General features: G+C 39.7%; 1 protein-coding gene across 4 annotated transcripts in view; it reads right to left on the bottom strand.

Annotated features, from left to right (window-relative positions):
- The window catches only part of ndst2 (N-deacetylase and N-sulfotransferase 2), a 94,438-nt gene extending 73,222 nt beyond the window's left edge, over positions 1–21,216 (bottom strand). For 3 of the 4 annotated variants that reach the window (XM_016994936.2, XM_016994939.2, XM_003223140.4), the window contains exon 1: positions 21,033–21,214. The gene's annotated coding sequence lies outside the window, so the exon portion shown is untranslated. Of the gene's footprint in view, positions 1–21,032 lie in introns of all 4 variants that reach the window. The other variant, XM_062977453.1, reaches the window with a different exon arrangement.
- Positions 21,217–23,612: the final 2,396 nt, after the last annotated feature.

The following is a 23,612-nucleotide window of genomic DNA, read 5'->3' as shown; positions in this document are numbered from 1 at the left end:
TATTATTAACTGTTGTGTTAACTACCATCAAGTCCTTGATTTGTGACAACCCTATAAATGAGAGACCCCCCAAATCACTCCGTCACCAATAGCCTTGCTCAGGTATTGCAGATTCAAGGATGTGAGTTCCTTGATTGAGTCTATCCATCTGGAATGTGATCTTCATCTTTTCCTACTAGCTTTCAACTTTCCAAGCATTATTGTCTTTTTTAAATGAGTCATCTCATGATTTGTCCAAAGTATGATAGTCTTAGTTTAATCATCTTGGCTTCTAGATAGACTAGTTCAGGCTTAATTTGTCCAAGTACCTATTTATTGGTCTTTTTAGCAGTCCTGCATATGCATAAAACTTCATTCCATCAAGTAAGTTCATTTTGTTCCCATCAACTTTCTTTTACTGCCCAGCTTTCACAACCATACACAGACACTGGAAATATGATACAGTAGCATAAAACCATAAACTTCAGGATGCTATCTCTTTCCTTCAGAGCTGTATTTCCTAGTCTTCTTTTGGTTTCTTGATTGTAGTCTCCATTTTCATTAATAACTGAGCCAAAGTATGGAAAACCTTGAACTATTTCAATGTCTTCATCATCTCCTTTAAAGTTATGTAAATCATTATCATTAATCACTATATTCCAAATTTCTCTATGTTTGTTTTCTTAAGGTTCAACTGTAAACATGCCTTAGAACTTTCTGCCTTGACTTTCTTCAGTATTCATTTCCGGTCTTTGCTAATTTCTGCATGTAGTATGAAAGCTGCGTATCTTAAATTGTTGATATTTCTTTCTCCAATTTTCAGGCTTCCTGCCTCCCAGACTACTTTTGCTTTACATGAGATATGCTCAATGCACTCAGTAAATAAAATGCAGTTTTACCATTCTGTTTAAAGCACAAGATGACTTTCAAATTATTTGGTATTGTATGCTTACAAAATGATCCCTGGTGCCTCTTCCTTTCTTGAATCCAACTTTGATATCTAGCATTTCTCATTGCATATATGGTAAAAGTCTTTGTTGTAGGATTTTGAGCATCACCCTTGTTTGCATAGAACAGGGGTCCCCAAACTATGGCCCGGGGGCCGGATGCGGCCCATCAAAGTTATTTATCCGGCCCCCAAGGCACAAGGGCAGAAGGGGGTTGGGCTAAATGACCCAAGAGGTCTCTTCTTCTCTTGCAACAGTTATTATTATTATTATTATTATTATTATTATTATTATTATTATTATTGTTGTTGTTGTATTGTATGACACAGCAAAAAAGATAGATATGCTGGATTTCGTATCACAAAATCACATTATTATTATTATTATTAACATTGAGACTGGGTGGCCATCTGTCAGGGGTGCATTAACATTGAGGCTGGGTGGCCATCTGTCAGGGGTGCTTCGCTTGTGCTTTTGGTGCACAAAGGCAAAAGGGGGTTGGACTTAATGGCCCAAGGGGTCTCTTCCAATCCTCTTTATTATTATTATTATTATTATTATTATTATTATTATTATTAATGATGATAATAATAATAATAATAATAATAATAATAATAATAATAATAAACATTGAGGCTGGGTGGCCATCTGTCAGGGGTGCTTTGCTTGTGCTTTCGGTGCACAAAGGCAGAAGGGGATTGGACTCAATGGCCGAAAGGGTCTCTTCGACACTCTTTTTTATTGTTGTTGTTGTTATTTATTATTATTATTATTATTATTATTATTATTATTATTATTTATTATTGCTCAGTGGCCAACTATAGTCCGGCCCTCCAATGGTCCGAAGGATCGTGAACCGGACCCCTGTTTAAAAATTTTGGGGACCCCTGGCATAGAAGATGAATACAATGATCATGTGGTTATGGCAACCCATGGTGTCCCCTTTCTTGAGAAATGGAAATGTGTTCAATTTATGAGCCATTGTTTTGTTTTCCATATTTGTTGACAGAATTGTTAGAACTACAGTAATTATTCTCTGTTGCTTGAAGCAACCCTGTTGGTATGCTACCTGTTCCTGATGATTTATTACTCCCAAGTGCTCTGAGTACAGCTTCCGTCTTGTTCTCTAAAAACATAGATTCATGTTCTAATGCTTCTCCCTTGAATGAATCTGTCATTCATTCAGCTATATATTTCTTCTTCTCTGTACTGTTTCCACTGCCTTTTTATTTATATTTGCTCACGTAATGATAGCATCCTCACTTAAATTTTCCTTTGATTTATATGATCATGGGGAAGATGTCTCTTGTTCTTCCCATTTTGGCGTCCTCTGCTATCTCTCCACATGGATTGTTAAAGTAGTTCTCTCCCTTTGTACAAGTCACTGAACAATTGCATTCAGGTTCTGACTGTCACCTTTTACTTCAGTTTCTTGTGTGTCCGTAACTACTTGAAGAATTTAATTTCTAATCCTTTGAGAACTCTCTCTCTCTCTCTAGCATCTTTTTGTTTGTCTCATAGACAATGTCCATGGAATCTGACCAGTACTTTTCTTGTTCTGGTCAATTAGGCTCAATGGAGCAAATCTATTTTTTACATTATCTTTAAATTCTATGTGGGTGTTGCCCAGTTTGTACAGTGTTCCCTCACTACTTCGCGGTTCACTTTTTGCGGATTCGCTGTTTCGCTGTTTTTCAATAAACACTAAAAGAATATAATAAACCATACAAAATTATGGTTTTTCCTTCCTTCCTCTCTCTTTCTCCTTCCTAAGGAGAAGCCTAAAGAAGGAAGGAAGGAAGGAAGGAAGGAAGGAAGGAAGGAAGGAAGGAAGGAAGGAAGGAAGGAGCCAGGGGGAGAGAAAAGGAGGCTGAAGCAGCTTTGTCAGATTGTAAACAACACAGTCGGACAGCATCAGTGAGATTGTAAACAACACAAATATAGTGTCCCTACTTCACAGATTATCACTTTTCAAGGGTAGTCCTGGAACATAACCCCAGCGATAAGTGAGGGAACACTGTATTTGGCAAGATGGTTAATTTAGGGGGTTTTTTTTCTTTAGCTTTACTCTTACATTTTATATTACTAGTTCATAGTCTGTGTCACAAGAGGCTTCTAATCTTGCTTTTATAGAGAGAATTGAGCTTTTCCATCTTCTGATTCTAATTATATAGTGTTTTGATTTCTGTATTGGTCATGAGTGGATCCACATGTATTCAGTTACCCCCTCTATTGTTCAAAGAATGTGTTTGTTGTGTACAATCTGTTGGTCTTGCAACCTGACCTGAGCAGGACTGCTGATGGTATGATTACTTATTCATAGGATAATCTTACGTGCAAATAAATTTAAGGCCAATTAACAACAGTTTACAAATGGAGTACTTACATATGCTTTCAGCTAGCCACATCTTTCTATTTCATATTTAAGCTACTTTGAGAACCTTGTCAACTGAAGGACACAGTCAAAATGCTTTGAATGGTGTATTAAAAACTAAAAGGTTTTGCATAAGGTTTAATGGATTCAAGTGAGCTTCATTAGATACAACATGGTGCATCAATAGTCTGATGTTCTGCTTGCTGCAATAGATTTAACAAAATTGCCTTCTGTGGAATTTATTTATAATTTTTTGAAAATACTATTGTTTCCCCATTATCCAACCACTTTGTTAGCAAACAAACAAAAATTGACTTTATATAAACTGGACCAGACAAAAGGTCCAAGTGCACTTTTGAAAGCTGTTATCTAAATAAATATATTGTCTATTCGTGAGGGACCTCATATCACCCGAACTACTTCACCGATTGCTTTGAAATTCGGACACAATGTAGCATTCAAATTGGCAAGTGTTTTAAGGTATCCATATACATATTATACACCTGTCACACCTGAGACATGTAAAACCATGCTTAGGTTCACAAACAGCACCATCTACTGCAACAGCAACAGCTGCTGTACTACAAACGACTGTTTCAGGAAGACGGCAAGGGTTGAGGCAAAACTGGAAGCAGCGGGGGGAAGGGAAGGGAGGAAGGTGGCGGAGGGGAAGAAGGGCCATTCCCTCTGCCTCGGAGATGGGCCACAATGGGAATCACCTCCCTCCAGGGAGGCCTGAGTCTTGAGGATGACTAACTCACAAGGAAGGGAAGGGAGGCAATTAGGAAGAGCCACCTTCTGCTTCAGGACGGGGGTTGTCGCCTCTAAGGCAACGGCGGAGGTGGAAGAGGCCTCCAGGGAGGCCAGAGGCCTGACAGTGAGTGTCTGAGAGGAAAAGGAAGGTAAGCGAGACCTTCAGGGAGACCCTACTTACCCTTAGGGAGGGGGGGCATCTTTGGGGCCCCACACACCAACAGCGATAATAGGAAGGAGGGGGCATTGGAAAATAACACTGGGACATGGCCCATGAGGAAGCCCCACCCCGTCATTCTCCCCCAAGGGGAGAGCAGAGAAAGAAAGAGATCTATATCTCTCTATCTAGCTATCTATCTTTACACTCAGAGGTAATCTTTAGAATTCTGCAACCCTCCTTAAGCTTAGGGATGGGGGCCTCTTTGGGGCCCCACCCAACCAATCACTAACAAGAAGCAGTCCATGTCTAGATATAAACCACAGAATTCTAAAGATTGCCTAACAGAGTTATCACAAACAAATGTTAACTTTGGTCAACAGTCTAGGCCTCATTTTTTTAAAATACAAAACCAAATTCAAGAAAATATAAATTACATAATTTATTCTAAGGGGGAAATTTAGGCTTTAATGATATTGGTGTACTGCATCAGCAGCTGCTTTTTTCTCCTTAGGGTTGCACATTCGTAGCCAAGGAAGGCAGACAAAAGTGGTTCTCAATCTGTGGTCCCCAGATGTTTTCACCTTCAACTCCCAGAAATCCTAACAGCTGGTAAACTGGCTAGGATTTCTGGGAGTTGTAGGCCAAAACACCTGGGAACCCACAGGTTGAGAACCACTGTCCTAGAGTCTATTTCTGCTTGCTTGCCTTCCTTCCGTCTGTCCTGTGTTCTCTGGCTCCCAACGCCACTATCAGACAAAGAGATCCATCACAACACCTCTAATACTGAAGATATGACAGCAGAGGCTCCTTTTATAGATGTCAGCTCCCAAATAAATAGCCTGTTGATAGTTCTAAATGATTTATTTTCTGTGGTAGCCCCACACTTATGAAACACTCTTCTCTAAGGATATTTGTTTAGTACCAAGACATTTTTGCTGTCAAAAATACTTAATTTTTCCAGGCATTTAAGACAGTATTTGTGATCTGACTGGTGTGTGCTGATTATCCAGTTTTCATTCTAGCTCGCAGAAAAAGATGATTTGTGCATCATAGTTTCTGACTATCTATATATATAAAATGATAAAGTTGTTTGCGCAGTGACTATAACAACAAAACTAAACATCCCAGAAATACGAAATTTGGCAACACAATGCAAAAGGCTTGCCTCCAGGTTACAACAACACAACCACACCACAAAACCACAATCCAGACCCACAAAACTCACAACAACGCATCATGCGATAACAACACAACTAAATGCCCCAGAAATACAAAACTTGGCAACACAATGCAGAAGCCTTGCCTCCCAGTTGTAACAACACAACCACACCACAAAACCACACAGGACCCACAAAACTCACAACAACGCATCATGACTCTAACAACACAACTAAACGCCCTAGAAATACAAAACTTGGCAACACAACGCAAAAGCATTCCCTCCCAATTGTAACAACACAACCACACCACAAAACCACAATCCGGACCCACAAAACTCACAACAGTGCATCGTGACTATAACAACACAACTAAACGCCCCAGAAATACAAAACTTGGCAACACAACACAAAATCCTTGCCTCTCAGTTGTAACAACACAACCACACCACAAAACCACAATCTGGACCCACAAAACTCACAACAACGCATTGTGACTATAACAAATACAAAATTTGACAACACAACTCATCCACCTCCCCAATCCCTACATTCACACTTGGCCTCCAAAAAAACAATTACAATAATAACAATGACAACAACAACAACAATAAGAATCAACACCATCACAGGCAAGAAACAGCCAGGCACTGAGGCTGAGAGGCCAGTCAGTGCTACACTGGGCCTCCAAAAAACAATACAGTAGCCTCTAACTTATCCAACCTTCATAATCACAACAACAACAATAATAATAAACACCTACACAGGCAAAACAAAAAAAAGACTATTGTACCACAATAAAAATATAAACCGCACTCAGCAGAATCAGACATTACAATTAACAACAAACCAAAGACAACAGGGATCTCAAGCAATTATCAATCAACACAAAAACTGAAGAAGGTAACAGACTTCAAATACTACTATTAATGTGAGTATAAAGAAGGGTGGAGGTCACAGCATCAATACAACCTAATGTAGACTGACCAACACCACCAGACTAAGCCACAGCAACGCGTGGCCGGGCACAGCTAGTATTTTCATATTATGCTACTATATTTACATTTTGGTTTCAGTCCCATTCCAAGGCTCTATTTGAGCCTTCACTTTGCTCCTCAATAACTGTAGGGGGAACATTAATGTAACATTACTTGTAAAACAGCAGTTGTCCTGCATTTGCAAGGATTCTGGACTCAACTATCCATGGCCTGAAAATTTCCTCCAAACATTCTCAAAAGCACACTTTCCTATTCACCATTTTATATAAGGGACATAGTTTTATTATGCCATTGCATATAATAGGTCTTGACTATCCACAGATTGGTATCCACAAGAGATCCTGGAACCAAACCACAGAGCATTTTAAGGGTCCACTGTATGTATGTATGTATCTATTAACTTCTTTTATATCCTGTCTTTCTCCCAATATAGGAACTCAGGTTGGCTAACTGCCTGTGAAAAGCAAGCAGGAATGGGGCCACCCTGGCTCCACCCATATCTAGTTAAGTAATACTCTGACTTCCTTAATATGATGTAAAAATATATTATGTATATGAACATTTTCTTATAAAATTACATAATGTGTACCTTATTAAGCATAGATAGTAAAGGTAAAGGTTTCCCCTTCACATTAAGTCTAGTCGTGTTCGACTCTGTGGGGTAGTGCTCATCTCCATTTCTAAGCCAAAGAGCTGGCGTTGTCCGTAGATGCCTGCAAGGTCATGTGGCCGGCATGACTGCACCTTCCCGCTGGAGTTGTACCTATTGATCTACTCACATTTGCATGTTTTCGAACTGCTAGGTTGGCAGATGCTGGGGCTAACAGCGGGAGCTCACCCCGCTCCCCGGATTTGAACTACCAACCTTTCAGTCAGCAAGTTCAGCAGATCAGTGGTTTAACCTGCTGTTCCACCAGGGGATCCCTAAGCATATGTAACATCCTCTGAACACATTCCAGCTTGCCAGTATCATTCTTGGATATTGGTGCCCAGAATGGAAAGGCTAACCAAAGCAAAATAGAGTAGTGACAAGAGTTCCCTCAATCTGAACACAATACTGCTATTGGTGCGGCCTAGAATTTTGCTTGCTTTTTTGGCTACTGTTGACTCATGTTCAGCTTATGGTCTACAAAGATCCCCAGATCCTTTTCACATGTATTGCTGTCAAGCCAGGTCTCACCCATTTAACAGTTATTCATTTCATTGTTATTGTCTAAAAGAAGTACCTTATGTATATCCTTGTTGAAATTCATTATGTTAGCTCACCAATCTGCCAGTATCATTTTGAATTCTGATCCTATCTTCCTGGGTGCTTACTAGGTTGATGACATCTTCAAGTTTGGCTCAAATGCCCTCTATTGCATCATCCAAATACTGTAATTTATAAAGATGCTGAATAATGCCAGGCCTATGGAATCCCACTAGTAACATCAACATAAAGTGGAATCACTGATGAGCACTTTTTGGGTTCAGTCGATCAAACTACATAACTGTCCATATTTCACCAGTTTTTCTGCAAGATTATCATGGGGGATGTTGTGAAAAGCCTTTCTGAAATTCAGATATACTACACCTACAGCACTCCCCTCCCATGATTTACCAAGCCAGCAACTCTATAAATAAAAAAAGAGATATAATATGCATGATTTGAATCGAAAGCTCACCAGATAGTGGTCTGCAAAGGGATCATGTAGCATTTTAGAAACCGAGAGAACAACATTGGTAGCATAAGCTTGCGTAGACTAGTCTACTTCATCAGATGAATTTATGAAAGTTTATGCTACCAGCTTCTTTCTCGCAGTCTCTAAGGCGCTATAAGATCCCTTTACTCATGGATGTTCCACAATTTCAGAAAACTACTTCACGTCCAGGGTACTGGTATCCTGTCGAGCACAAAAAACTAGGTGCATCAAGAGTAGGACCAGATATCTAGGAAATAATAATGGTTTTCAAGAATGGTATGAAGTCCTTAGCAACTCATGACAGAGGGACCTATATGCTGAATCTCTCAGAAAGAAGTGAAATTCCTTTCCCTAACCCTTCACAATTTTAAATGTGAAGGCTCAAAAACACCTTCGAAACAAGGACAGGTCCCCCAGTGATGGGAATAGCATTATAATAGACCACTGCAATTCCACGTCCTCACCCCAAGTGCTTAACCCAAGGTTCTACTGTGGAACATATCACACATAAAGCAGGATTAGACTTGGAGGAATGGCATCAAAATTAGAAAAAGCAACATCAACTATTTAAGATAGCCAGATGGCATTATTCTACTAGCAGAAAATAGAAAAATGGAGCGATTACTGAAGAAAACACAGGAAGAAAATGCAATCAGATTTACAGTTTAGCATTAAGAAAACAAAAATAATGACCACAAATAACTTGCAAAAAGAAGACGATGAAGTCATTGAAATAATTCAGGATTTTCCATACCTTAGCTCAGTCATTCATCAGAATACAGATTGCATTCAAGAAATCAGAATAATAATACAACTTGGAAGGGCAGCTACCGTGTTTCCCTGAAAATAAGACAGTGTCTTATATTAATTTTTGCTCCCAAAGATGCTCTAGGTCTTATTTTCAGGGGATGTCTTATTTGTCCATGAAGAAGAATTCACATTTATTGTTGAAAAAAAATGAACATTTATTATATACTGTACAGTAGTTGTCATCATAAACCAGCATAACCAGACAAACTGTGAATCCTATCAAGAATTTCTTGTTACTATCAATATTTCCATGTACAACACTTTATGGTACATACATTTACCGAGCCATTCGGCGGGCATCTTTTCAAACAAACTTTGCTAGGTCTTACTTTTGGGGGCGGCCTTATATTTAGCAATTCAGCAAAATCTCTACTAGGTCTTATTTTCTGGGGATGTCTTATTTTAGGGGAAACAGGGTAGAAAGGAGCACTAGATAATCCCAAAGTTAGAATTCCCAATTTGTATGTAAGAATATGAAAACTGGACTGTCAAGAAAGTTGATAGGTAGGAAGAAAATCAACTCATTTGAAATGTGGAGAAGAGTTTTACAGGTACCGTGGCATGTTCAAAAGATAAATAGCTGAGTCCTAGAGCAAATGAAGCCTGGACTCCCACTAGAAGCCCAGGTGACTAAACAGAGACTGCCAAACTTCGGACATATCATGAGAAGTCATGACCCCTTAAAAGGATAATGCTTGGAAAGATAAAAGGCAGTAGGAAAAGAGGAAGACCGCATTCCAGATGGACAGACTCAAATCAAGAAAGCTAAATCCCCGAAACTACAAAAACCGAGCAAGCTCTTGATGGAGATTTCTCATTCATAGGGTTGCAACAAGTCAATGACTAGAAGAGTTAACAACACAACAGTTAACAATGACAGTTCCCAACACTTTCTCCCCTTTTCTCTGCAATTGCACACCTAGATAGTTTCCCAGTGAATCAGTATAGCCCATCTTTCTAGAAGGAATGAGATTTGTTATAATCATGAGTAATTGTTATATGCCAACTGAATCTGACTATTTAGAGATTATGAAGTGAGCTCTGAATAACTAGCAAGTGGCAGCTGTTATGTCTTATCTGCTGCTTAGTGTCTGATCTTATGCTCAGCAGTGACAACACCAAATCTCTGTATGAAAAGAAACTTCTAAACAGACTTCTAATTTCCCTCTACTATAAATCTCTAATTCAAGACCATCCCCCCCTTTAAGTTTAAGGAGGTTTATTTATTTTGCCTCACAAACCACTTTAACAGTTCTGTGCCTGAGAAGGCATGGCTCACCATAAAAGACAACAATGCTCTGTAAAACAGAAAGCAGTAGGAGGACCGTCTTTCAGATGGGTGGACTCAAGAGCTGAGAAGGGTTGTTGATGATAGGGAGAGTTGGGAGGTTTCTCATTCATGGGATTGCCAGAAGTCAAATCTGTCATTATTAACTTGATGATAATTAACGAAAATACTGTGGAGTCAAGACAACCAGCTATCAAAGTAACACACACACATAGTGGTTAGATGCATTGTCATGTTTTTGCCTGTGTAAGAAGCTGGATTTTTCTGGGGATTTTTTTTGTTATTGTTGTTAACTGTACTATTATGTATAAAAATTACGTTACTATGGCCATACGTTTCTTGAATCAAATAAAACACACTCTGGGAAAAGAGCCAGATGAAACTACCTTTCTGTGTGTTATTAATGGAATGATAAATAACATTGAATTCAGATGCCAGAAAGAGTAATAATAGGACAGAGATAACCTTATGATTGTCTGAATTAAAGAAGAAAACGGAAACTATAACACTTACTGCTATCATCTCCAAATGCCAGAAGTAATAGGCTATTTTAAATTATCCAGAATTTGAAAGACACAAACTACTGTATAAAAAAATCTTTTTAAAACAGCAATGAAAACCTATAGCTCTAGAAATAGAAAAAAAATCACAAGAAAAGCATTATGTCCTACATAGCAGCCTAGAGTTTGGTGTTGTGCTCTGAAGGCTCTATCTAGCCACAGCATTATGGCTTCCATTGTGTAAAAAAGATGGGCAACTAATAGAAGGAAGAACCTTTGCCCTGATAAATGTTGAAGAACTTATCTAAGCATTATTGAAAATATGTGTTTAAAAGATTTCATGGGCAAGATGATCATGATTAGGAGTGCCATATCTTCTTCATCCTTTAGTTTTTCACTGATTTCAGAACAATGAATTATAAGGACTTCAAAAGCCTGCATAGTAATCCCAGTTTAGATGTTTTCTGAATCACTCAATAGCATCATAATCCCAAAGGGATTATGGGCATTCATACTATTTATTAATACAGCATCACTGTCTGAATGTGCCATTATGTTTACCCATGGCTGCTATTCAGATACGGGAGAAGCTGCCCTCATTTCTTCCCTAGATAATAATTATTTATTATCACAAAAAAGGAAAAATTGCCACAACAGGCAAATAGTGAGTGAACAATTAACAAACAAAAGGCAATTGATTATGAATGCCTGACATGACAGAACATGTACACCCGTACAAATACAGAAACTAAGAGCTAAATAACTAGGTACAGTACATATATTATTATTATTATTCAAAAATTCAGAAGGCAAGCCAAGCTGTGTGAGTAGTTTCTCCCTAGAGCTAGACAGGCACAAAACAAAATCAACCTCGAGAGGGGAAAAAATCAAGAAGCATTACAGAAGTGTAACTCATTCCACAAAGATATAACTGCGAGAATCCAAGCTAACTGTTTACTGTCTGAAGAGGGATGGTCGTCATATTGGACATTAATACATAGGGTTGCCAGGCTTTTGAAACAGCAGTAAGAGACAGCTGAACTTCATAATAGGCAGAGTTGCTGTTAACAAGATAGTTTTTTTAATTAATATAATGATAATGAAATTTCCACAATACAAACAAAATTACATTACAACAATAAATCATACTATAAAGCTTTGCTTTTATCATAGTCACCCTCCTTCCCCTCCCCAAATCACAGATGCTTCCAAATTACATCCTTGTCAATCCCTTTACTAATAAATTATTTTCTACACAATTGTCCAGTTTTATTAATAATAGGCATATCTTCCTCATGTCATTTATCCAAAGCCTCACATGATCTAAGGTTGGTTTAAATCTGCTTTTGTTCTTGAATATATTGTTGATAAATGGTTTCCATATAATTTTGAACAAATTCTCCTTGACTTACCCTGCAAAGTGGACTTTTTCTCCTATTGGAATATTGGTTTATAGTTCCTATACATAACATGTTCTAAATATCTGAATCCCCAAACACTAATTGAAAAATTGGACATTTTAAAAGATTTAATTAGTCTTCCTTGGACATGTTATATAGCTGTTTGGAAGGCCTCCCAGTTCAAAGCAGAAAATCTCACAATATCTGCTTTGAACTGGGTTATCTGAGTCCACACTGCCATCTATCCCAGCAGAAAATGTGTGATTTTATTCAGCTGTGTGGAAGGAACCTCAGTGGGCTGCAAAAAAATGAGTGGTTTCCCCCAAAGCTAACTTGTATGTTTGCCTTGAAGAAGGTGGGACAAAAGTAGAAGCAACCAGAAGTCTACTTCCTAGATTTGAAAATCAGGCTATATTTTGTTTTTGAGGCCTGTGTAAAAGCAGAGTCTCTATTACTGGAAGCTTCTGTGAGGGGCAGTCAGACCCTAACACAGCTATTGATAAAAAGGATATAAAGAAAAATCATTTATAACTCATTAAGATAGTGATGGGAGAAGGATGAGATAAGTACAGTAGAGTCTCACTAATCCAAGCCTCGCTTATCCAAGCTTCTGGATAATCCAAGCCATTTTTGTAGTCAATGTTTTCAATACATCATGATATTTTGGTGCTAAATTCGTAAATACAGTAATTACATCATAACATTACTCCGTATTGAACTACCTTTTCTGTCCAATTTGTTGTATAACAGGATGTTTTGGTGCTTAATTTGTAAAATCATAACCTAATTTGATGTTTAATAGGCTTTTCCTTAATCCCTCCTTATTATCCAAGTTATTCGCTTATCCAAGCTTCTGCCGGCCCGTTTAGCTTGGATAAGTGAGACTCTACTGTAAATCAAAACTAAGGTATGCAACACACATTTCGGCATTATATGCTGGGAAGAAACTTTCCCAGTTTCCTGGAGGCAGGATTAAGTCATACATTTCTAAATTTTTATTTGCATTCTCTTTTGGATTAACCTGTTATTCTAGTTATGCTTTCATTCTTTGCGCAAAGTCCTGGAGTGAGCTAGAAGTTTAAACAATTAAAACACCAACAGGCTTATCCCCAGTCTAATGACATATCTAAATATTCCTCTGCAGCATAACACTCAAGGCCCTACTCATCAAGAATACCCATAAGGAAGAGATTAAAAAATAAGGCAGACAAATCAAAAGAAAACAAAAAGCACATGCCTGATTATTTTATTGGTAGAAAATCTTAAGAGTGTACAGGACTGGCCTTAGTAGGATCTCAAATGACTGAATACCAACCCCATGTCTAACCAAACATTCTGCGATCTTGCCTTGAAAGTAGAATTACAGTAGAGTCTCACTTATCCAACACTCGCTTATCCAATGTTCTAGATTATCCAACGCATTTTTGTAGTCAATGTTTTCAATATATCATGATATTTTGGTGCTAAATTCGTAAATACAGTAATTACTACATAGTATTACTGTGTATTGAAATACTTTTTCTGTCAAATTTGTTGTATAACATGATGTTTTGGTGCTTAATTTGTAAAATCATAACCTATTTTGATGTTTAATAGGCTTTTCCTTAATCCCTCCTTATTATCCAACATATTCGCTTATCCAACATTTTGCCGGCCTGTTTATGTTGTATAAGTGAGACTCTACTGTACTTGCATCTGCCTACTAACACTGATTGATTTCAGTGGGTCCAGGGAAGAGGGATGAATTTGAATTGTTGGGACTGAGGATCTTGACAACATACCTGGACTTACAGATCATTTGTTCAGTAAATGGGATGAATTTGGACAGCAAAATATAGGCTGATTTTGATAATCTTAAATGAGGTGGTATTACAACTACTTCTAAACAAACATGACTCGAACCAAGATCTTAAAAATACAGGTTTGTTACTTTTACTTATCTACATGTGATGCTTGTTCAATTCTTAGATGAGACACCTATTGTAATAATTTCCATAGAAGTAACCAGGCTTCTTTGCTTCAGGACTATAAAGACTAACAAGTTCCAGCTTTAATAGTTTCAGATTTTAATTCAATTCACTCAAAGTATGAAGTGTAACTTGAGAGGTGACAAATATATTTCTACATGGATATGGTAGTGGAGATTATAATGGATGGCTCAAAGCATTCCTTCTTAAACTGTGAATTCCAACCCCAAATGGGATCCCCTTGACTCCCAATGATGGAATTGTGGAAAAATTTGGCAACAGTTGAAATTTTCTGAATGACACCTATTTATACAAATCCATTAGCAACAATGTGCAGTGTTTACAAATCAGCTTGTTTAGCAAACCTTATAGATGCTACTTTATTATCAGTAAATGTTTGATTTTTATACCTATTTGATATTAATTTATATACCTACAACCCTGGGGTAAAAGATTTCTCAGGCATAAAGGGGTCAAAAGCAGAAAAAGTTTAAGAAGCCTTGGTCTAAGGGTGCATGACAATTGTGATTAAGAATCTGGAAACTAGGGGCCCTTCCACACAGCTGTATAAAATCTACATTGAACTGGAATATATGGCAGTGTGGACTCAGATAACTCAGTTCAAAGCAGATATTGTGGATTATCTGCCTTGTTATTCTGGGTTATATGGCTGTGTGGAAGGCCCTAAGGCTTATTAACAAGATTAAAGGAGATAAATTTGCATCTTGGAGAAATCTGAAGGACAAGGTGGTAAGCGTCTTTAGATATATGAATGACTGTTTTGTGGAAGATGGAGCAAGGTTGTTTTCTGTTGCTTGAGGCTCTCATTTGGGGTGGGAGGGGTAAACAGAGATTGGGTGAACATCTATCAGTGTGCTTTAGCTGGGGTGAATCAGACAAGCTAGGGGTCCTTTCCAGTACAATGAACTGTAAGAAATTCAATATGTAGCAACATTACAATTTATGTGTATAGACATTCAAGGAAGAACCCAGTAAGAAACACCTGAATTACAATTTACAAAGAAATTGCCATTTTGTCTCTTAATGATGAACTCAGTATAACATGTTTTTATATTGTTAACGAATGTGTGTTGTGTGTTTTCTGGGCTAGATGGCTGTGTTCTAGCAGCATTTTCTGACATTTCACCTGCACCTGTGGCTGGCATCTTCAGAGGATGCCAGCTACAGATGCAGGCAAAACACCAGGACAAAAATGCTGCTGGAACATGGCCATACAGCTTGGAAATACCCTAGTGATTTCGGTCGTGAAAGCCTTCGACAAATATGTTGTAAACTAACTTGGCAATACTAGAACATCTTATCATTAACAATGGTCAGTTTATAAATGCAACATATATCAAAGCATTAACATGAACAGAATTGTCCGTAGTTTTAGTACATTTTTTCCTCTTATCTTGCTACTTGCAGTCCCACACAGGTGCACTCACATGTTCTGCAATACAAGCATATAGGCTTGCCAATTCCATGCATCTGATGAAATGGAATGGGGTAATATTATAAAGGAATATTATAAATGAATATTATAATTCAATTGTGAAAGTGTCACAAAATCCTTTTTATGAAACTCTTTGGGCAGTCTGGGCAGCTGATGGATAACCAGAACACTTCCTTACAAAAGAGGAATAGGATTGATCCTCTTAGTTCTCCTGGCACTCCCTGAGGTTTTATAAGAATTAACAGTGGTATACTTCCACAGACTGTCCAAATTGAGAATTAGAGGCACAGTGTTCTGTGCTTCCCCTCCTACCTCGATGACTAACACCAGATGAGTGACTCCAGAAAAAATAAATGCCTGACTTAGTGGCATTTGAATTATGCTACCTCATGGGGGATTTAGCCTTGTGCACCATACTTTTAACACTCAGCAGAGAGAGTACTGTATCAGTGCTTGGTTGTGGTAGTGAATTAGATGAAGGTCAATAAACATCTAGCATTGAGGGGATAGTGATGTTTTCCCCCCTGACATTCATTCAGAGCAAAATTCATCCTTTTTCCAGTCAGTGATAGTCATTCATTCTTTTCTAGATGTATTCCCCCTTCAAAAAACAGATTGGCAAGCTGGAATGCTCCTTGTCTGAGATTTGTCACTGGCTACCTCCATGGAACAAACTATCTATTACCAGATTAGGATAGTGAACCAGCTACACATGTTTATACTGTATCTCAGTAAACCACCATTCATCCAAAATACCATGATAGGTTACTGAATGAGATTGGGCTTTGTGATCTTACTAAAACAGTGTTCATTCATTTGTAGCCATCATGGTTCACTTCAAGGCTCAATTTAAAGTGTTTTGATCTTTAAAGATCTTTGTGATTTGGGAATAGCTTGCCTAAAGCATGTGACTATAGCAGACTTGAAACTGCAATAGAAAACAAGAGTTCACATCAATATTACATTGACATGCAATTTTTTTTCGTATCAGGAGCGACTTGCATTAAGTCGCTTCTGGTGTGAGAGAATTGGCCGTCTGCAAGGATGTTGCTCAGGGGACACCCGGATGTTTTTTGATGTTTTACCATCCTTGTGGGAGGCTTCTCTCGTCTCCGCGTGACATGCAATGGATAGCTATCATTGAATGAGTATTTGGGGACCCTGATTAGTTACTAAGAGTTTTCATCAGGGATACCAATCTGGTGTTTACTTCAATATGATTTTGGCACTAGGACAATAGTTGACCATCTTCCTGAAACAATTCAATTACCTTTATCTCTTCCTCTCTTATAAAGATTATTGCTTTTATAGTTGTGTTTTAGGTTTTAAAAGGTTTGTTCTGATTTTTATATCACATTAACTCTGTATTAGTAACTCATATAGAAAGAAATTCCACAAAGATACATAAAATAGATAAAACACCAAATCCGAATACTATATGGAAATAAATTCTACCAAGGAATGCAAAATAGATAAAACACCAAAATTTACTATCGCATAAATGATAAATGAAAATTAAAAACAATTTAATCTAGAGGTGCTAGAATATTGGTGAGGAGGAAAAAAATAAAGCTATCTTTTTTTGTCCCTATCTTCAGAAAGTGATCATATCACCCTGAACATATCTTGTCTGAATTAGGAAGTTTTAATAACAACAACAACAACAGGCACGTTTCCTCCTATAAAAACATCTCCAAAATGGGGTGCATCTTAGAATCGCAGGTGTATCTTATGCATTTTAGTTTGTTGCTGGTGTTGAAATTAGGGTGTATCTTAGAAATGATCGTTTCTTAGGATCTTATCACATTAGGAAATACTACGATGGTCAAACACGGAAGGTTTAATTAAGTTCCATATACAACAAACAATTTTGTATTTGTGGAGCATCAGAGGTGGAGGATATCGCACATGTACTGTTCGGCTGTGAATTGTATAAGAAAGAGAGAGACCAATGCCTCGGGCCATACATTATTCACAAAACACACTGGGACCCACATATTAAAATTTCATGTTTGTTGTCCGGCCAGAATCCTAAAATAACACACAAAACAGCCCTTTTCCTATTCAAAGCAACACAGTTGAGAATTGCATATTTGGAATCAATTGGGGTAAACTGTGGAGGTGATGCAGATATTTGACCTGAACGGGATCTTGTTAACAGCTTGTTTATTTTAACTTCTTTTTTACAGCGGGTTGTATGTTGTATGTATGTCTATGTGTTAAATGTTTTGATACGGCCGATGGGCTAATCAATAAAACATGATTTGATTTGAACATTAGGAAATACTAAATTTCTAAGACTATTTGAGAATTATTTCGAACGGGTCCCATCACATGACGTTTTCCCCATTCTGTCATTATTCAGTCGGAATTCATCTGCAAAGCGTCGCAGAAATTGATTATTTGCAGACAGAATTGTAATTGTGTTTTTTGAAATACTACGGATTCTTCCGTTGCTGAAGCACTGTTTTTGTGTGTGATAGGAAAATCTGTATGCATCCTAACAGCAACGATACTTCTTAAAAGGTCATAGAGCGATGTAAGGGGTGTTTTGAATGGATTGGTTGGAGCCAGCCTTCCATAGTGTGATGAGTCAAAGTGCAGTATTTTCAAATCATAAGAACCGTAATAATCAGGTGTGATGAGGAGAGTATGCATCCCATCTCAACACAGTATGCATCCAGTCCTAAAAAAATATGGGATGCATACTGATACAAACGGATTATATCCCAATGTGATAACATCCTTAGAATTGAAGAAAGATGGCAATAGTAACAACAACAATAGCAGGACTACCTGAAAACTTGAACAGGAGACAGTGAAGTAATACTAGGGATCACCAAAATGAGAAATTAGGGGGGGGGGGGGCTCTGCTTGAAAGCCTAGACAAATTCTACCATTCAGGCAGCAATTCTGTGCAAAATGGACAAATGCCCTGGGGCTCAGACTAAGGCAATTGTCTATGTTCCTAAGTGAGGTAATGATATTTGAGTGTGAACTACTGTTCAAGCAGCGTCCTATGCGCTGCCTCAGAGGAATGCCCTCTGAGGGGGGAGAGCATTGCTTTCCTCACATTACAAACAGAAAGGAGAGCCCTAAGGCAGAGAGCCTGAGGCCTCTCAACAAGTTTAAAGAATAGATAGGAAAGGAGGGCTTACAGTTTGTTACTCCCATGTGTCATACTCAGGACCCTCCGTGACATTTTGTGGCCCTCTTCCAGATGCTGGACAACTCCTGCATTCCTCAAAATTAGACATCATGACTAGAGCTGATGGGGGTTGGGATACAGTAACATCTGTAAGGCTGCAGTTTGTCCTGTTTAGTCAGGAGAGTGGGGTTTGGGTTTTACAGTGGCTCCAGTCCATCTTGGATGGTGTACCCAGAAGGTGGTGCTGGGGGACTCCTGTTCAAACCCCCAGCCATTGATCTGTGGAGGTCCTCAGGGTTCTGTGCTGTCTCCCATACTGTTAAACATATACATGAAACTGCTGGGAGAGATCATCCGGAGTTTTGGAGTTCGGTGCCACCTATATGCAGATGACGCCCAACTCTACTACTACTTTCCACCTAATGCCGAGGAAGCTGTCCTGCCCTTAAATCAGTGCCTGTCATCAGTAATGGATGAGGGCAAACAAATCAAAACTTAATCCAGACAAGACAGAGGTACTCCTGGTCAGTTGGAAGGCAGACCAGAGAATAGGCATCCAGCCTGTGCTGGATGAGATCACCCCCCGCCCCCCAAAGACTTAGGTTTGCAGTTTGGGGGTCCTCCTGGACTTGGCAATGAACTTAGAGGCCCAGGTGTCAGAAATAGCCAGGAAGATCTTTGCACAACTAAAACTTGTGCACCAACTGTGCTCGTTCCTTAATAAGCCAGATCTGGCTATGGTGGTCCATGCCTTTGTTACATTCTGTCTGGATTACTATAACATGTTCTACATGGGGCTGCCTCTGAAGAGTGCTTGGAAACTTCAGTTGGTCCAAAGAGCTGCAGACTGGTTACTCACTGGGGCTGGCTACAGGGAGTGGACAACCCTCCTGTTGCAGCAGCTCCACTAGCTGCAAGTTTGTTTCCAGGCATAATTCAAAGTGTTGGTTATGACCTTTAAAACTCTAGATGGTTCAGGTCCCGGCTATTTGTCTGACTGCATCCCCTTGTACAAACCTGCCCAGGCCCTGAGATCTTCAGAAGAGGCCCTACTCTCGGTCCCACCTCCATCTCAAACCTGGTTGATGGAAACTTCTCTCTAGGTGGCTGCCCCTCGACTTTGGAACTCCCTTCTTCCCAGGAAAGCCTGAATGGGCCCCTTCTTGCTGTCCTTCTGAAGGCAAGTTAAAATCTTTTTATTCAGGTAGGCTTTTAAAGATGATTTTAAAAAAATAATTAGGGGCCATTCTCTGCTGGCAGTAAGCAGGCAGTCCTTGAAGCTGCACGGCCATTCAATGCTAATCAAGGTGATCAACTGCTACATTAACACTTGCCTCAAACAGACAAGAGTTCTCCCTGGACTTTCCACATACAATAGAGTCTCACTTATCCAACATAAACGGGCCGGCAGAACGTTGGATAAGCGAATATGTTGGATAATGAGGGATTAAGGAAAAGCCTATTAAACATAAAATTAGGTTATGATTTTACATAACAACAAATTTGACAGAAAAAGTAGTTCAATGCGCAGTAATGCTATGTAGTAATTACTGTATTTACGAATTTAGCACCAAAATATCATGATGTATTGAAACCATTGACTACAAAAATGTGTTGGATAATCCAGAACGTTGGATAAGTGAGACTCTACTGTATATAAACCCCACTTGCCTAGTTTCCAACAAACCTCACAACCTCTGAAGATGCCTGCCTACCATAGATGCAGGTGACACATCAGGAGATGTCACCTGGAACACGGCCATTCAGCCCAAAAAACTTGCAGCAACCCGTCTGGGGTAGTTGTGATTTTATATGCTTTCAATGGTGTGAAATACGTTATTAATACTTGTGTATTTGTATATTTGAAGTTGCATTGCAATGCTTTTAGTTGTGAGCCGCTTTGAGTCTCCGTATGGAGAGAAAAAGGGGTATATAAATAAACACAGTAATAATAGATAGGTAGATAGATAGATAGCCAGGCTTGTGGTTAGGATGCCTGGCTTTACAGTGCCCTTTAACCTTTCCCCGACCTCAGAGCCGCAAGTGCGGGTGGGTTGCCATTCCCATTATTCCCAGTCCGCGAGGCCGATCATCACAAGGGATGTGAAGTGTCGTTTAGAAATACCTGGGGAACCAAACTAGGTAAAAACTAAAGAGCACACTATTGTGTCAAAACGATTCCAGCTGTCCTTGTGTATCCACGGATTCCACTGATTCTATAAAGGCCCCTGAACCTATGAATCTCAGCACCTGGGCAAAGGACCAAGAAGAGGACCCTTGTTGTTGTTGTTTCCCGGCACGAGTAGCGAGGCTGCTTTCCGGGCCTGGCTGAGGTACCTCAGCGCGGCCTGCCCCGTCCGTTCCCCCGCCATGGGCCCGGCCTCCCGCTAGCTTCCCACCTGGCCCGGCTCACCTGCGTCGGCGGAAGTGTGGGAGGCCTCCCGGTGGCCAGCTCCGCGAAGGCCCACTAGGTTTGGCCCTCCCCGGGATCCGTCCGCGCCGCCCACGCGCTCCGGCTGCCCTTAGGCCTCGCTCCCGCGACCCTGCGCCGCCCCGACGCCGCCGCCATCTTCCGCTCAGGGGGGAGGAGTCAGGACAGGCCCCGCCCAGAGCCTAGGCCACGCCCCTCGGAGGAGCTGCAGGCCGCGAGGCTGAGGGTCTGCGCGCCCACAGAAGGGGGAAGCAGTGAAGAGCGCGCGACCTGCTCAAGAGCAATGGCGGAGGTGGGAATGAGTAGTTATGAGTGGAGGCCAACCGTCTCTTCTCCCTCCTTTTCCCCTTCCCTCCGCTTTAGAAAAGCCCTTTATGTTGACCTAAGCCCTTAACCTGCTACATTTCCACCATGGCTCCATGCGACAGAACCCTCGGCCTGCGTTTCCTCTTGTCAGCTCTTGTCAGACACTGCCACATGTTTCTGAATCCGGGCTATTCTCTGCTCTGACCTGGATGGTGGGAGTCTGCACTGCCACGTCATCCATTGTTAGCTGGCCCTGATTGTTTCAGGTTTGGAATACCCCGTTTTCAGAGCGTTCTTTATTTACTCTCCTGATTTTAGATTTTTTTTTAAAATACAGTAGAGTCTCACTTATCCAAGCTAAACGGGCCGGCAGAAGCTTGGATAAGCAAATATCTTGGATAATAAGGAGGGATTAAGGAAATGCCTATTAAACATCAAATTAGGTTATGATTTTACAAATTAAGCACCAAAACATCACGTTTTACAACAAATTTGACAGAAAAAGCAGTTCAATACGCAGTGATGTTATGTTGTAATTACTGTATTTATGAATTTAGCACCAAAATCTCACGATGTATTGAAAACATTGACTTCAAAAATGTGTTGGATAATCCAGAATGTTGGATAAGTAAGTGTTGGATAAGTGAGTCTCTACTGTATATAAACCCCACTTGCCTAGTTTCCAACAAACCTCACAACCTCTGAAGATGCCTGCGTACCATAGATGCAGGTGACACATCAGGAGAGAATGCTTCTGGAACACGGCCATACAGCCCAAAAAACCCACAGCAACCCGTCTGGGGTTGTGATTTTTTATGCTTTCAATGATGTGAAATACGTTTTTAATACTTGTGTATTTGTATATTTGAAGATGCATTGAAAACATTGACTACAAAAATGGCTTGCATAATCCAGAAACTTAGATAAGCGAGGCTTGGATAAGTGAGACTCTACTGTACTGGGAGCCAGATTTTGTTCATTTTCATGGTTCCACCTTTCTGTTGAAATTGTCCACATGCTTGTGGATTTCAAATACATGAATCAATCAGCTAACACTTCCCAACAAAGGATCCTCCAGCCAGTAAGCAGCCAGACCTTGAAGTTCAAAGGCTATTCAATGCTAATCAAGGTGGCTAATTGTAACATACATACCTGTCTCAAACAGACAAGAGTTCTTTCTCCCACCCTGAACATTTCAGATATATAAACCCCACTTGACTAGTTTCCAGCAGACCTCACAACTTCTCAGGTTGCCTGCCATGGGTGCGGGCAAAACGTCAGGAAAGAATGCTTCTAGAACATGGCCATACAGCCCGGAAAATTCATAGCAATCCAGTGATTCCAGCCATGAAAGCCTTCAACAACACAGAACCTCCATTGTGCATATAGCAGGGCTCATGCTGTATTGTAGTAAGTGTTCTGTGGTTTGCTCTCCATGCTCTCATGTCATGGGCTCCACTTAGTGGCCCCATTTCTTAAGGTTGGCTCTGCATCTCATGGTGCCAGAGCGCAGTCTGTTGAGCACCTTCTAGGTCGCTCAGTATTCTGTGTGCCCAGAAGGGAGTTTCTCATCCAGTATCAGTCACTGATTGATATTCCGGGTTTTAGCCTGCCACTTTTGGAGTCTTGCTTACTTAGGTAATCCTGCAAATGTCTCAGTAGATCTTAGGGCCCTTCCATACTTCCTTTATTCCAGGATATGATCCCAGATTACCTGCTTTAAACTGGAATATATGAGTCCCCACTGCCAGATAACCTGGGATGAACAGATAATTTGGGATCAGATCCTGGGATAGAAGGCCTGTCTGGAAGGGCCCTTAGAAAGCTATTTCTTGATTTAAGAAATTGGCATGCTGGCTGATATCCAAACAGAAGATGGGCCAGAGATGTAAATAAATAAAGTATGCCTTGCAGATAATTATCCAAGCAGATAATTTGGATTCAGAAACTGAATTATGTGGGGTAGTGGACAAGTCACAGAGATGCCGCCACAAATCCCATAAAGGCAGGCCTCCTCAACCTGCGGCCCTCCAACTCCCTTAATAGTTTTTTTTAATTAGGTATACTTCTTTATTTCATTTTCATACTCTATACCATAAGAGGGGGGAAAGGCCAAGGAAATTACAATAACTTAATTAGGGAGCTTTGTTAGTAAATTAGATCCATCCATAAGTCTAACATACATCCGAGAATGAGGAAGGGATGGGTATTATACATATTTTATTTTTTAAAGAAGTTCCATTCACAATGTCTTTT

The sequence above is a fragment of the Anolis carolinensis genome, chromosome 3 (genome assembly GCF_035594765.1).
Source record: "Anolis carolinensis isolate JA03-04 chromosome 3, rAnoCar3.1.pri, whole genome shotgun sequence".
NCBI classification, from domain to species: Eukaryota; Metazoa; Chordata; class Lepidosauria; order Squamata; family Dactyloidae; genus Anolis; species Anolis carolinensis.
Note: the sequence above shows the minus strand (reverse complement) of the source record. Positions and strands in the feature narration are given on the sequence as shown.